Source organism: Lithobates pipiens, unplaced genomic scaffold (genome assembly GCF_037356315.1).
Source record: "Lithobates pipiens isolate NorthernLeopardFrog02 unplaced genomic scaffold, aLitPip1_a1.2 Scaffold_30, whole genome shotgun sequence".
Classification (NCBI taxonomy): Eukaryota; Metazoa; Chordata; class Amphibia; order Anura; family Ranidae; genus Lithobates; species Lithobates pipiens.
The window spans coordinates 118183811-118200616 of NW_027507791.1; the positions used below are offsets into that span (position 1 = coordinate 118183811).

At 49.0% G+C, this 16806-nt stretch overlaps 1 long non-coding RNA gene across 4 annotated transcripts in view; it reads left to right on the plus strand.

The window, feature by feature from the left end:
* The window catches only part of LOC143942119 (uncharacterized), a 132842-nt gene that overhangs the window by 102390 nt on the left and 13646 nt on the right, over positions 1 to 16806 (plus strand). For 2 of the 4 annotated variants that reach the window (XR_013264697.1, XR_013264696.1), the window contains one exon: positions 6300 to 6438. The exons of the other annotated variants lie outside the window; for them this stretch is intronic. This is a non-coding gene — a long non-coding RNA (uncharacterized LOC143942119). The remainder of the gene's footprint in view (positions 1 to 6299; positions 6439 to 16806) is intronic. 4 annotated transcript variants of the gene reach the window in all.

Below are 16806 nucleotides of genomic sequence, written 5' to 3' on the forward strand. Positions count from 1 at the left end.
GGTGCCTGGTAGGAGAGAGGAGGAGCAGGAGGAGGAGGAAGCACATCGCCAACGAGGCAGGATGCCCTCCGGGGGCCAGCTTAGGGGCAGCACATTAGGTGTGTCACAGCCAAGTGCTTCCGGGCACTCTGCTAGCAGTACACCCACGTCCGATTATAGCAGGCAAATGTCCCTGCCCCAGCTGCTGGACCGGCGAAAGAAGTTCACTCCCAGCCATCCACATGCCCAGCGGTTGAATGCTAGCTTGGCTAAATTGCTAGCACTTCAACTGCTGCCTTTTCAGTTGGTAGACTCGGCCCCCTTCCGTGAGTTTGTACAATGTGCGGTTCCTCAGTGGCAGGTCCCCAAACGCCACTTTTTCTCACGGAAGGCGATTCCGGCTCTCTACCGGCATGTGGAAGGCAATGTCCTTGCCTCGCTGGACAGGGCGGTCAGCGGTAAGGTGCAAATTACCACTGACTCATGGTCCAGCAGGCATAGACAGGGACATTACCTGTCTTTCACGGCCCATTGGGTCACTCTTCTGGCAGCTGGGAAGGATGCAGGACAAGGTGCAGTAGTGTTGGAGGTTGTTCCGCCACCACGCCTCCAAAATGCTACTATTGGTTGTGACACACCTCTCTCCTCCACCCCCTCCTCTTCTTCTTCCTCCATGGCCTCTTCCAGTGCTCTGTCCTCAGAACCAGCGGTGCTTCGTAGGCGTTCCAGGGGCTACGCAAGTACGCAGGCAAAACTATGCCATGCCGTGCTTGCGCTGGTTTGTTTGGGGGACAGGAGCCACACTGGGGCGGATGTTTTGTCAGCTCTGCAGGGGCAGGCCGAGAGGTGGTTGACGCCACGCCAGCTTAAGCCAGGAATGGTGGTTTGCGACAATGGCACCAACCTCCTCTCCACCCTCCGATAGGGACAACTGACCCATGTGCCCTGTGTAGCTCACGTTCTTAACCTGGTGGTGCAGCGGTTCTTGGGCAGGTACCCCGGCTTACAGGATGTCCTGAAGCAGGCCAGGAAAGTCTGTGTGCATTTCCGCCGATCATTTAATGTCTGTGCTCGGCTGGCTGAGCTCCAAAAGGAGTTGAACCTGCCCAAGAACCGCCGTATATGTGACATGCCCACCAGGTGGAACTCAATGTTGGCCATGCTGCAGCGGCTGCACACGCAGCAGAGGGCCATCAATGAGTACCTGTGCGACTACGGCACCAGGACAGGGTCAGGGGAGCTTGTTTTTTTCTCACCACGCCAGTGGGGCATGATCAGGGATGCATGCACTGTCCTGTCACCGTTTGAGGAGGCCACAAGGATGGTGAGCAGGGACAGTGCATGCATCAGTGACACTGTACCTCTTGTCCACCTCTTGGAGCATATGCTGCGTGGAATAATGGACAGGGCACTTGAGGCAGAACAGAGGCAGGTAGAGGAGGACTTCCTTGCCTCTCAAGGCCCCCTTTATCCAGACAGTGTTCCTGCTGTGCCACCCATCACACAGGAAGAGGATGAGGAGGAGGAAGAGGAGGAGGAGGATGATTGTGTCAGCATGGAGGTGGAGGCTGGCACTCAGCATCAGCAGCAGTCTTGTAGGGATGATTTACAGTCCCAAGAAACACGTGGACTTGTACGTGGCTGGGAGGAGGTAGCTGCGGATCATGTTGTCCTTAGTGACCCAGAGGACTCTGGACCGAATGCCTCAGCTAACCTACGCTGCATGGCCTCCCTGATCCTGCAAAGCCTGCGGAAGGATCCTCGTATTCTTCGGATCAAGGAGAGGGACCATTAATGGCTGGCCACTCTCCTTGATCCACGGTACAAGGGTAAGGTTGCCGACCTTATCTTGCCGTTGCAGAGGGAGCAGAGGATGAGACATCTCCGGGAGGTCTTGCAGAAAGGTCTGTGCAAAGCATTCCCAGAGACTGGGAGGTTACAAACTCCTGGTCCTGGACAATGTGGCACCAGCACCAGTGCCTAAGGTCCAATTTTTCTGCCCTTGTTTAACAGGGGCGTTTAATTACAATTTTTGATGCAATGCTTTGCAGCAGGGCTAATTCCTGCAATAAAACAAGAGTATATGGGAGAGGTTGCAGTGTCGTGGCACCAGCACCAGTGCCTAAGGCCCAATTTTTCTGCCCCTGTTTAACAGGGACATGTAATTACAATTCTTGATATAATATTTCACAGGAGGACCCCTTCCTGTGCCCACCCAGAGTAACGGTGAGGACTTATAGTGTTGTGGCACCAGCACCACAACCACCAAAGGTCAATTTTTCTACCACTGTTCAACAATGGCATGCAATTACAATTCTTGATATAATCGTTCACAGCAGGGCGCTCCAGCGCCCACCAAGAGTCACTTTGAGGGCTTACAATGTTGTGGCAAAACCAACACCTTGTTCCGCCATTTCTGCAGAGCATATAGGGCAGGCCCCTACTTTCAAACATCCAACTTACAAACATCTCCTACTTGCAAACGGAAGGAGACAACAGCAAGTGAGATGAAAAAAGATGTACGACAAAACAAATTATACAGGGGTGATAACCCTTCCCTATGTTTTCCAAAAAGCTTAAAAATAGTTTTTTTGACTGGAGCTACACTTAAAAAATTTACCAGTTGAAAATTACAAGATGAATCAGTCTTGGATCACCCACAGCTACCAAGCACCTGAAGCTGATGTAACCGAATAATTTTTTTTGAAATATCACATCCCTTCAAGACTGCCTATGCTGAGTGACTGTCCTGTTATGTTGATTGTCTATCCTCTTCCTCCTCCGCTGATATGTTGGAAGAACATTTCTGGTTCTGGGTGATGCCATCAGCCCAATTTTTCTGCCCCTGTTTAACAGGGGCGTTTAATTACAATTTTTGATGCAATGCTTTGCAGCAGGGCTAATTCCTGCAATAAAACAAGAGTATATGGGAGAGGTTGCAGTGTCGTGGCACCAGCACCAGTGCCTAAGGCCCAATTTTTCTGCCCCTGTTTAACAGGGGCATTTAATTACAATTTTTGATGCAATGCTTTGCAGCAGGGCTAATTCCTGCAATAAAACAAGAGTATATGGGAGAGGTTGCAGTGTCGTGGCACCAGCACCAGTGCCTAAGGCTCAATTTTTCTGCCTCTGTTTAACAGGGACATGTAATTACAATTCTTGATATAATATTTCACAGGAGGGCCCATTCCTGTGCCCACCCAGAGTAACTGTGAGGACTTATAGTGTTGTGTCACCAGCACCACAACCACCAAAGGTCAATTTTTCTACCACTGTTCAACAATGGCATGTAATTACAATTCTTGATATAATCGTTCACAGCAGGGCGCTCCAGCGTCCACCAAGAGTCACTTTGAGGGCTTACAATGTTGTGGCAAAACCAACACCTTGTTCTGCCATTTCTGCAGAGCATATAGGGCAGGCCCCTACTTTCAAACATCCAACTTACAAACATCTCCTACTTGCAAACGGAAGGAGACAACAGCAAGTGAGATGAAAAAAGATGTACGACAAAACAAATTATACAGGGGGGATAACCCTTCCCTATGTTTTCCAAAAAGCTTAAAAATAGTTTTTTTGGCTGATGCTCTGAGGGGCGTGGCTTGGCGCGCAACGGAGATGGCAGCCTAGAAAGAGAGCTCCGTCGGATAGCGGCCCCAGCTCGTCTGTTTACACCGGCAAACTACACAAAATGAGCAAGCAGAACAGGCATCAGCATCAGACCCGTCCCCGCCGTTCAGTGGCAGCCAACTCCGGTCGCGACATCTCGGATATCTTTAAAACACAGGCCTCAGCACTGAAGGCCTTGGAGGAAGGCAAGATGGTGCCGGTCCATGCGGACGAGGACTACAGCGAGGATTCGCAGTCGGCGGCGGAGGACAACGATAGGCGCAGTATTCGCTCTACACACCCACTTACCTATGAGGACATGTCAGGTTTTGCGGCTGATATTAAGGCCTCGTTTTCCGCAGCCATTACGGATTTGAAGACCAGTTTCCTGGTTCTGCAGGAGAAAATGGCGGTCGTGGAGTCTGCGGGGAAACTGAGAGACAGGTCCATAAGCAGACTGGACGAGGCAGTCACCGCACACTCCCTCCATTTCATCGAAATGAATAGACATTTAGAGGATTTAGACAATAGGGGGAGGCGTAATAATATCAGGGTGCGCGGTATACCGGAGTCCGTTGCGGCAGATCAAATCACCCCAGTTTTGCAGAGGGTCTTCAATACCCTTCTTGAACGACCGGAAGATTCTGCCATAGACTTCGTTAGAGCGCATAGGGCACTCAGAGCCAGAGGTCCTGACACATTACCCCCCCGGGATATCATTTGTTGCTTACAGAGCTTTACTCTTAAAGAAGATATAATGGCCAGGGCTCGCAGGAATGATCAGATTGTGTTCAATGGGGAGACCATCAAACTTTTCCAGGATCTATCCCAAATTACTTTAAAAAACCGAAGGGCCTTGCGTCCTCTTCTGGACAAGTTGAGAGATAAAGACCTGCGTTACTCATGGTGCTTCCCTTTCGCCTTATTGGTTACACATGGGGGTAAGCAACACATCCTACGAACACCTGCGGACCTCCCGGAGTTCTGTGCGGCCCTTCAGATCGAGCTGATTGCCTTACCTGATTGGTATCAGGAGTTTTCATTGCCACCCAAGGTTAGAAGTCCACCTTTTTCTCCATTGGCTTCCCCAGAGAAACATCTCACCAAGAGGCAGAGACAGGGGCACAACGAAACTTCACCAAGGGGAACACCCCGAAGTCACCCACACTCTTCTAGGAACCTGATGGAAGCCTAAAGCCGCGTACACACGGGCGGACTGTATGGCCAACTTAGTCCGTCGAAACACATTTCAGCGGACAGTCCGCTCGTGTGTGGGCTTCAGCGGACTTTTTCAGCGTGCAGTCTGGCGTACTAAGTATTTCGGAATTTCCGTAATACTGTCCGTCATACTTTGGTTTCAGCGGACAATCCGCTCGTGAGTAGGCTAGTTCGACGGACTAAGAATGGCGCATGCTCAGAAAGGATTTACACGGCGGAAGGTTGCATTGCTGTGTATTGGACTTCCTATTTCTAGTCCCGTCGTACGTGCTGTACACGTCATCGCGCAAGCTTTCGACGGACTGTTTGTGCATCCGTGTGTGGTCAAGTCCATTCATTCGAAAGTATGACGGACTGTCCATCGGATTGTATGACGGACTAAGTAGGCCATACAATCCGCTCATGTGTACGCGGCTTAAGACACGTGCCGCACCTATACCCGCCTGCATTTTGGGGACCCCCCCTTTTTCTTTGCCTTTTTTTTGTTTGTTGCCTTTTGTTTTTCTTTGTCAATGCAATCCTCTTCCCATACGACCATGACTTGCTTACCACGACCACACCGCTCCACTGCCGCCAGGGGTAGAGTACTTCTAAATGTTTGTTTACATTCCCGCGACATGGAACCTTAAGGAAGCACGATATGCAAAGACAGCCTTTGGGATTTAGATGACTCACTGGAGCTATAGTTCAAGTGTTTGGCAGTAGTTACTGTGGGACTGATACACTGCGGGAGGACTGCTAGCTCCCTGAACCCCGACCATGTGTGGTTATGATTGTACGGTCTAGGCCGAGGAGATGGCATGGATGCCGCAGTGAACATGGAACGAAAGTACCCTGTGGACCACTATATGCTGGCGGGGGGGGTAGCTTATGAGGAGATGGTTTCCTCTGTCCAGACTATGGCGGGTGGTGGGCCTACTGTTCTAAAGGGTTGAAATGTGCTCAGAAGTAATGCTTATATTTTGCCATGCTTGCTCACCACTATTGAGTAGTTTTAAGTTTGCTTTAAACGTTTGATGTTGTAACAGACCATTTATCACTTATCATATGCTTTATGGGGCCGCACACGACGGTTCCTACCAGAATAAGTTAAGTATCCACTGTTGATTTAGTGACAGTTCGGTACTGTTAATTATTTTTTCTCGCGGTGCGGTCACCTGGTTAGTTAACCTGAGGTGACTTGCACGGTGAAGGTTGCTGTCTTCGGGGAAGGCCTCCCCGGACCCCGCAATAGTGCTCCGGACGGGTTGTTTTAGGACCTGTCACGCGCACTAAAATTGTCCCCCCTGGGACGGTTAGTCTGTCTAAAGGGGGTGTAACCCACAACTCCTTCTTCACTTCCCCTCACTTCTCTCATTTTCTCCACTGTTCTTTAACTCTCTGCTTTGCCTTATCACAACGCACGCGTTGGTGAGGATTTATTGTATGCTACTGATTGTAACTAAAAATCTACCTTTCTGTTTTTGGGTATATTACTGGGACTGCAATTGCAGGTATTGGACTCCACGCCTCCCTGAGTCTGAACCATGGCGTATTCCGAACTAGGACGTAATCCAACGGTGATCTCCCACAATGTCAAGGGGCTTAACATCTCCGAAAAAAGAACCACCTTAATGAGAGAACTTAAAAAAGGTAGGCCTAGTTTCGTATTTTTACAAGAGACCCATTTTAAGACAGGTCACGTACCGAGGCTCACTGACTCATACTTCGTTGAGGCGCATCACGCTACCAGTCCCGGGACCAAGTCAAAAGGGGTCTCGATACTAGTGAGTAAGGATGCTGCCTTTAAGGTAACCGACAAACTAGCTGATCCAGACGGGAGATTCCTCTTCCTCAAAGGGACATGCAGGGGGGCCCCCCTGACACTAGCTAACGTGTATTTCCCCAATTCAGCCCAGCTTACTTTTTGTTGGAAACTAACCACTGAGCTGCTTTGCTTCGGCTCGGGTAGACTGATTTTGGGTGGGGATTTCAATATCCCCCTCATACCAACTGAAGGCACCTCCAATGGTAAGACTACCATTACATACAAAGCCCTTAAAAGCATCAAAAAGCTTTTATACCCCTTGAACTTGGTTGATACCTGGCGTTGCCTAAATCCGGAGGGAAGGGACTACTCCTTTTTCTCTATCCCACACAACCGTCACTCACGAATAGACTATATCTTCATCACACAGAGAGACCTGCCGATGTTGAGCACTGCCCACATCGGCCTGCAAACTATTTCTGACCACGCTCCGATTTCCGTATCGTTGAACTTGGTGGACACCCCTACCAAACACAACATGTGGAGATTAAACTCATCACTACTAACAGATCCCACGCTAATCCCTGACCTAGTCTCCTCCTTGACTGAATTCTTCAAGCTGAATGACACACCCGGGATGAGCCCTCTAGTGATCTGGGAGACCCACAAATGTCATATCAGGGGTGAGCTAATACGCATGGGCACCCGTAAAAAACGGGAGAGAAACAAAATGATTAGTGACCTGACCACAAAAATTAGATCGCTGGAATCGCTACATAAACGCTCTCTCACTGTAGACTCAGCGGAGGCGTTACTTGAAGCCAGGAAAACTCTAAAATTGATATTAGATAATACCACCAGGAGATTTTTATTCTTTAGAAAGAAAATATACTACGAACACGGGGACAAAACGGGCAAAATCTTAGCGAGAGCCTTGAAAACACGGACAACCCACAACCACGTCAAGGGCATTACTGCTAGGGACGGACGAATTGACAGTGAAACCGAGAAGATTGCCCGACATTTCCAAAATTACTACACGGCCCTATACAATCTCCCAACTATGCACAGACCATCGGATATACAGGGCGATCGGGCTCAGGCGATACGGGCAGATCTGGACGCAGCAGATCTCCCCAAGCTAGATGAGGAAGACCGTAATCAGTTAGATAGGCCCTTTAATGATGCAGAAATCAAGACAGCTATTAGGGAGTTAAAAAAAGGGCAAAAGCCCTGGGCCTGACGGGTTTAGCGCTATTTACTATAAGACATTCACGGAGATTTTACTTACCCCCTTCAGAGACGCTATGAACTCTTTGACAACTCAGGGCTCGACTTCTACTGACTTTCTGTCTGCTTTTATCACTATTCTACCTAAGGAGGGGAAGGATCCGCTCAGTTGCTCTAGCTATAGGCCCATATCCCTCCTGAATACGGATGTCAAACTTGTAGCAAAAATACTAGCTAATAGGTTGAAACCCCTACTTCATGAACTGATCGGACCCGCACAGGCCGGATTCATGCCTGGCAGGGAGGCAAGAGACAACGTGACGAAGTCCCTAAACTTGATTCATCTAGCACACCAGCGAAAGATCGAGGGCTTTCTCCTGTCAACTGACGCGGAGAAGGCCTTCGATCGAGTAGCTTGGGACTACATGTTTGAAACATGCAAACGCACTGGCTTGGGCCCTGGCATGATGGCATGGATTTCGGCATTGTACCAGAATCCTTCGGCCAGGCTTAAATTGAATGGGTCACTCTCAGATACAGTGTTTATCAAAAATGGCACTAGGCAGGGGTGTCCACTGTCGCCCCTGCTTTTTATCATCGCACTAGAACCATTCATAAGACACGCCCTCATGGATTCCTCAATCAAGGGTTTCCAACTAAATGGGAAGGTTTTCAAAGTAGCGGCCTATGCCGATGATCTACTGTTTTTTTTGACAGATCCCCATATTTCTATTCCCTCTCTTCTACATGAATTCGCACACTTTGGATATATATCCAACTTCAAAATAAACTATTCTAAATCGATGGCCATGAATATCTCACTTCCCAGTGCCCAGCTGTCAATGGCCCAGGCCAGTAGCCCTTTTAAATGGACGGCATCAGCTATTAAATATTTGGGGATTTGGTTGACTCCTCGACTTTCACTGACGTTTACGCAGAACTTCCCCCCCCTACTTAAAAGCATCGCACAAGACCTCCAGAACTGGGGTTCGGGGTGTTTTTCGTGGTTTGGTAGGGCAGCCATTTGTAAAATGGTCATTCTGCCAAAGGTGCTCTATCTGCTACGCACTTTACCTATTAGGATACCTATGAGCTTTTTTAAATCCCTGCATTCCCTCCAGACGAGCTTTATTTGGGCACACAAGCCACCACGACTGAAAAAGGCCCTACTGACTAAACCTAAAGATAGGGGAGGCTTGGGTATACCTGACTACAAATCCTACTACTACGCCACACATATTGCACGTATTATTGATTGGCATTGCCATTCCCAAATTAAAGACTGGGTTTTCCTGGAGGAGGAGGAGGCAAGCACAATCACCCTCCAGTTTTCGCCTTGGATCCCACGAACTAGATACCCCATATCTGTGCTTTCTCACCCTACTATTGGTACTACCCTCAACATATTTCATGTTCTAGCCAAACAACCCGAGTTCTCCACCCCTCTGAGCCCCCTAACTCCTATCCGAAACAACCCTGACTTTCCCCCAGGATTGAGGAACCCATTCCTCAAACCACTGAGGCCGAGAAGGCCGCTCTTAGCGGTTGACTGTTTTACCAACAAACTGATGAAATATTTTTCGGACCTTAAACTAGACTGTGAATTGCCACATATGCCACTCTGGACATACTTTCAACTTCGAAGCTATTGCAACGACGTTACGCGCAGGTTACACTTAACAAGAGACCCGACGGAATTAGAATCAGTGTGTTTCAAGGGGGAACCTACCCTGAAAACCACTGCGCTTTCATATGCCTGGCTACAAACCCTAGGTTCGCGAGAGGATCACAGACTCGGAGCGGTGGACTCAGGCTCTCGGAACGCCGATTTCAGATGACCAATGGGACAGGGCCTGTATTCTATCACACAAATGTTCATTGAGCACAAGAATGCAGGAGACGCCCTACAAATTGCTGACTCATTGGTATGCTACACCAGAGAAGGTCCACAAATGGTATCCACACTCGTCCGACAGATGTTGGAGATGCCTGGCTACAAACCCTAGGTTCGCGAGAGGATCACAGACTCGGAGCGGTGGACTCAGGCTCTCGGAACGCCGATTTCAGATGACCAATGGGACAGGGCCTGTATTCTATCACACAAATGTTCATTGAGCACAAGAATGCAGGAGACGCCCTACAAATTGCTGACTCATTGGTATGCTACACCAGAGAAGGTCCACAAATGGTATCCACACTCGTCCGACAGATGTTGGAGATGTGATAAAGAGGAGGTTACTCTGTTCCACATCTGGTGGCAGTGTGACCGACTGCAAACGTACTGGTCAGGGGTAAGGGAGTTGATCATTCAGATCACGGAGACCAGACTTAGGATAGATGCCGCGTGCTGTCTGCTACATATTTCTAACACCTCCTTCAGAAAATACAAGAATTCACTCTCCAGACATATGCTAAATGCAGCCAATTCCCTTATTCCACTTTACTGGAAATCCAAAACTATCCCCACCCTGAAGGAATGGCTGATTAAAGTCACCTTTATCTGTGAGATGGAGGATACAGCGGCCCAATCCTACGAGCGGGTGGATGGCTATCATAAGACCTGGTCTCCGTGGTTCGCTTTTAAGTATTCTCAGTCTTTCAGGGATCACATGAACCTAGGGGGAATTTAGGTCTAGAGTTCGGAAGTCTGACCTGAAGCTGTGTCTTGGTTGGGATAATTCAGCTTTCTTTAAATATGTCATGGGGGTTTTGTGCTCTTTTACCTTAATACCACACTGACAGTTCTTATGCTATTTTCTTGGATCTTCTGGAATAAGGCACTCTTTTCACTTTCCTCTTCTTTCTTTACCTATCCCTTTTACCTTGCTTTTTCGATAGACTACCATTCATCTTTAATCTGTTCTCTTATCATACCATGGGAACAAATGGATATAATCGGAATCGGGGTGTTAGACAATGATTTACTCTCCAAGGCCTTGATGGGCCCGCAATGGAGGAAACTGGTATTGCTATATAACACCTCAGTTACTGTTTGAAAGATGATGTTGACACTGTTTTGGTCTTGTTAAGACTTGTTTTGATTTTGTAGTGTCGATTGCATACCCATGTAATTTATATCTTCATTTGCAAATAAACTTCTTGAATGTTAAAAAAAAAAAAAAAATAGTTTTTTTGACTGGAGCTACACTTTAAAAATGTACCAGTTGAAAATTACAAACAGATTCAACTTAACACAACAAACCTACACAGTCCCTGTCTTGTTTGCACCGCCTGTATACTGCTGTTCTGAGTATTAAGGGTCTGGGGGCCACACGCATTTCCTTTTTTTAATATGGGTACTGGGTTCCCCTTAATATGCGTACAAGACCCAAAGGGGCTGGTAATGGGCAGGGAGGGCTACCCATGCCATTTTTCTCAATGATTTTCAACCATATTGCAGGAACCAGATATAACATTAAAACCGCAAGCAGTTTTAAATGATGTTATTTCCGTTTAATGTCATTTTGTGCAGGGACTGTTCTAAACACGGGAAACATGTGGCACTTCAGAGGCATACTATAGACACCCCCCAGGCACCATATTTAAAGGAATATTTCACTTTTTTTTCACTTTAATCGTCATTAAAATCAGTGCTCCCGCCAAAACTGACATTTTTAAAAACATTTTAGGCATTGACCCATGTCCCCTGGGGCAGGAGCCAGGTCCCCAAACCCTTTTTAGGACAGTATCTTGCATATTAGCCGTTAAAATTAGCACTTTTAATTTTGAATGTTCGAGTCCCATAGACTTCAATGGGGTTCTAAAGTTCGTATGAATTTGGGGTCCGTTCGAAAGTTCTGGTGCAAACCAAACCGGGGGGTGTTCGGCTCATCCCTAAACAGGACCACCAGACTGGGCAGAGGTCAGTGGATCCCTGAGGTCAGGTTTGTTAGAAAGTGACATGTCACAAGAGTCAAGCTGGATAGCTGCAACACAAACAGAATGCAGAGAACCCTAAGAAAAAGATTGAAAACCCCTCCTGGCCGAATGAGGTATTCTATCCAAAGGATGGATTGAGCCTCTTAAACGGGTTTGAACGGACATAGTAGCAGTAGGGTAAGGCCAGGTCACCGAAGGTGCTGAACAAGAAGCAGGAAGCTCATTGGGCATGGGCTGGACTGGCATAACTGGTGCAGAGGTCGACTGAATAGTATTGTCAGGTGTAGCGACCATCTCAATCGCATCACAGGGCATAGCAACTGTGGAACTTGCAGACAAGTTAGCCTGGCTGTGCGTCCAAGGGAGATTAGGGACAGACGAAGGTAAATGGTTATGCGAACTGGAGTGAATGGTCGACTCAGATTCATAGGTGGGCCCCTCATCCAGAGTACCACATGACCTAGAGAGTGCCTCAGTCTGACTATTGCAGGACGCATCCCAGAGATTGCTATATACAGCGGGAAGAGCAGAAGATACTGGGATGGTGGTAACAGGAAGTTTCTCCTTTGGGGTACCCTTGAGTAGGCAGGAAGAGGAACAGGAGGAACCCCAAGCCAGGATCTGTCCATCAGACCAGTCAACGTGTGGAGAATGGAGCCGTAACCAAGGAAGATCTAATATGATAGGAGATGAAGCCTTAGGTAAGACGAGGAAGGATATCCACTCCTGGTGGAGTTTCCCTACTGACATCTTAACAGGAAGAGTCTGAAACCGGATAGGCCCCCCTGGGGGAACCGTGCCTTCAATCGCCAAGACCACCAATGGCGTTGTAAGGGGCAAAAGGGTAATTCTCATGGAGGATGCAGTTTCCCAATCCATGAAATTGGCAGCGCCTCCAGAATCCAGATGTGCTGAGACCGAACGAGAGGAAGCACCGACATGAAGCAACACAGAAAGGAGAAGGTGAAGGTGATCTTTCAGGGTCTAATACTCCACCTTACAGATGTATTAGCCCTGAGCATTTTTCCGGACGAAGAGAACAAGTGTCAAGGAAATGACCTTTGGCCCCACAATAGAGGCATAGGCCCAGAGTTCTGCGCCTAGCACGTTCTTTGGGAGATAACTTAGTCCAGCCCAACTGCATAGGTTCCTCAGTAGGCAGGGGGTGTTCCTCGGATCGAAGAGAAGGGACTGGGGGCTCAGGCTGCCTAAAGAACGGGGAGTGCTGGCGTCTTTTTTCCAGGGCCCTCTCCTGAAAGCGAATATCGATCTGGTTATACAAGGTGATGACACTGTCCAGATCAGCAGGAAGGGATCTTCCTGCTAATTCATCCTTCACTCTATCAGAGAGGCCATGTAAAAAGGTTGCAACTAGGGCCTCATTATTCCAGCTCAATTCAGCTGTGAGGATAAGGAACTGAAAAACATACTGTCCCACAGACGCAGACTCTTGACAGAGACGTAAAGGGGCACTAGCCGCTGAGGAGACACGACCCGGATCCTCTAAGATATTCTGAAAACGTTTCAAGAAATCAGACAGGCTAGAAACCACTGGATCATTCAGTTCCCACAGAGGGGCGGCCCAAGCTAACGCCTAGCCAGACAGGAGGGATATGATGTATGCGACTTTTGCCCGATCGGACAGGAAGTATTGGGGCTGAAGTTAAGTTCAAAATGAATTGTGCACTGGCTAAGGAACCCCCTGCAAGCCTTGGAGTCCCCAGAGAAACGGACCGGAGCTGGTAGCTGTAATGAATGTGTGGCTGCGACTGATGCGATAGGTGCAGCGGCAGATAGCGGTTGAGGTTGTTGAACCGGGGTCCTAATGAGGCCTGAACCTGTTCAACACGCGATGCCAAATCCTGAAGGAATCACATTACCTAGATCTGATGCGATTCTTGGGTCTCAAGTCTGCGAACTAAGCTCTGCAATTGATCATCTGCAGGAAGCGGCACGTCAGCCGGGCCCATGGCTGATCAAACTGTCAGGTCACCTTGAGGCGAGGTGACAGATGCACACCGTAGGAATCAGGAGTGCACCGCAAGGTTGTGGACCCAACGGCTGACTGCTGCGGATGGGAGACAGGTCCCACCGGGGTTAGAGCGTAGGATTCCCTGGGACGCGGAGTCTAAGAGCCAGCAGGTGTTCACCAGAGCCTCGAGTGGTGAGGATGGACTTGGCTGCAACTGGCTCCAGGTCACGACCCCCAGCTCACACCCACAGTAGGCAACAGAAGGATAGGGATGGTGAGGGACAAAGCCAAGGTCGGGGCCACAAGCAGACAAGAATAGTCGGGGACACGCCAAAGGGTCAGGATCACAGGCAAACAGGGATAGTCAAAGACACGCCAAAGTCGGTAACGGAAAACAGTAGAAGAGCACACGGCAGATAACAGGAAGCTAAACACACAAAGGAATACACAATGGTTGATCAGCACTGATGGCCTGCAGTGCACAGGTTAATATAGGGCTCCTTGATAGGGCCTGGGGTGGAGCCATGCTTAGAGGAGAGGTTATAAAAACCACCAGGTGGAAGTGGCTGGCCTCTTAGTCTGAACACATGAGGGGAGGTAAGCAAACACAGGAAGATCACTGCATAACCATGACACTATGCATTGCATAGTAGTCCATTATGTGTCACTTACCTGACACAGGAGCCAGTGAAGTCGATGGGTCGGCTGAAAGAATGACCTCATATCAGAAGTCACCAACACATCTTCAAACCGGCCTCTTCTTGCCGGCGCTGTTGGATTGTTGGACTGTTGGATTGGATTGGTACATTGGTCTCTGTGAGTGGGAATTCCTCCTCTGCCAGTGCACGCAAAAGCAGAATGCAGCATTTCTCAAAGCAAGGCCTGGAAGTGCTCCATTTTGACACCCCTCTGTGAAGGTGGTAAAATTTCCACCATTTTGTGTTTGTACCGGGGGTCTAAGTACGTTGCCACCCAGTACTGGTCCTTGACCCTTATGCTTTTTATACGGGGGTCCCTGTTAAAACACTGGAGCATGAAGGCCCCCATTTGCACTAAACTGGAAGAGGTGTGGTGGCCTGGCTCCTGCTCATTATCCAGGATAATGTCGTAGTCCTCGTTCTCCTCTCCCCATCCACACACAACAGGGATCCCAGAAAGGTTTAAAGCATGCTCTTCTTGCTCCTCCTCATCTGCCCCGGCACCATCCTCCGCTGACTCCTCTTCAGACTCCTGTTGTTGACTTGTCTCAGATAGAGTAGCCCCCCTGGGAATTCATCCAACATTTCTACTTCTGCATCTTCCTGCTCCTCCACAGCTTGATCAATGATATGACGCAATGCACGCTCCATAAAGAAGGCATAAGGTACCATGACACTGATGGCGCCATGGCTGCGACTGACCAGTTTGGTGATCTCATCAAATGGCTGCAGAAGTCTGCATGTGTCGCGCATGAGCAGCCACTGGCGTGGTGGAAAAAAACAAGCTCCCCAGAACCTGTTCTGCCGCAGAGTTCGTACAGGTAGACGTTAACTGCACGTTTCCGCTGGAGCAGTCTATCAAGCATAGAGAAGGTAGAGTTCCATCGCGCCAGGCAATCACAAATAAGACGTCTGACCGGCAGATTGTGTAGCCGATTAATGTCAGCAAGGCGAGCCATGGCCGTGTAAGATCTTCTGAAATGGCCCGAGATTTTCCTTGCCTGCCGCAAGATGTCCTGGACCCCAGGGTATTTGACAAGGAATCGCTGCACGACCAAGTTTAAGACGTGTGCCATGCATGGCACGTGCGTGATTTTGCCCTGTTTCAATGCACTAAGCAGATTGGCACCGTTGTCACACACCACTTTACCAACTGTCAAATTGAGCTGGATGGAGTAGGAGGAGGAGGAGAAGAAGAGCCAGGCCTGCATGCAATCCGTGGCGGTAAAACCAAATCTACATGGGTGCCACGGGTTACATGCTTGACGGCCGTCAGAAGGTTCACCCAGTCGGCAGTAAAAGTGATATACCTTCCCTGCCCGTGTTTGCTAGACCACGTGTCTGTAGTCAGATGTATCTTGGCACCGACACTGTTTGCCAGAGATACATTCATTTGCCGCTGAACATGGCCATATAGCTCTGGGATGCCCTTCTGTGAGAAATACTTCCTTCCTGGGACCTTCCATTGTGGTGTTCCAATGGCCACAAATTTTCGAAAGGCCTCCGAGTTCACCAGTTTATATGGCAGTAGTTAGCGGGCTATCAGTTCTGACAAGCCAGCCGTCAACCGTTGGGCAAGAGGGTTATCCGGCGTCATCATTTTTTTACGCTCGAACATTTGGCCCACTGAAGCCTGCCTTTTTACAGAAAAACGTGAGGACGGCATGATGGAAGGTGGAGTGGAGGACAATTGTGAGGAGAGAGGAGAAGAAGTAGAAGATGAGGCTGGACGGTGAGAGCCTGGAGTGTGGCTTTGTGGGTTCCGTTGCTCCCACCGGGCTCGGTGATGGCAGCTCATGTGCCTTCTTAAGGCGGTCGTCCCTAGGTGAGTGTTGGGCTTACCACGACTTATGTGTTGACTGTAAAGATTTCAGATGGCAACTCTATTGTCAGCAGTGGACACTTTAAAAAAAAAGCCCACACTGCGGAGCCATGTGCCGGCGTCATGGGAGCGCCAGATGTGACCGTACATGGTTGATGCCTCGTTCCTGATACATTAGCAGTCTGCTTTGTCCTTCCTGTGCAATGTAAGTTCTTCCTGCTTCTCCTCCGTAACTGCTGGTCCATATCTCCCTCTGAACTCCCCTCCTCTTCCTCTTGTGGGCACCCACGTGACATCACTAGACACGTCATCATCGACGTCACCTTCCCCACCGCTATAATTAGAGATTTCGGAGTAGGCAGCCACAGTGGGGACCAACCTCCTCCTTGGGCTGATCTGGGTACTGTCGTCAGACAGCTGAGTGGCGGTTGTTGCTACCTCCTTTTCCTGATCCAATGGCAAGAGTTCCTGCGCATCGGAAATGTCTTGATATGGATCGGAAAATGATTCCTGTGACTCAAGTGGAAGGTATATGGTGGTGGTGGTGTTGGTGGTAGTGTCTTTGGGGGTGCACATAGCAGAGAGTGAAGAAGAGGGTGTAGATCAAGAGGATGAGGAGGGTGCAGAAGAGTAAGGCTGAGTGAGCCACTCA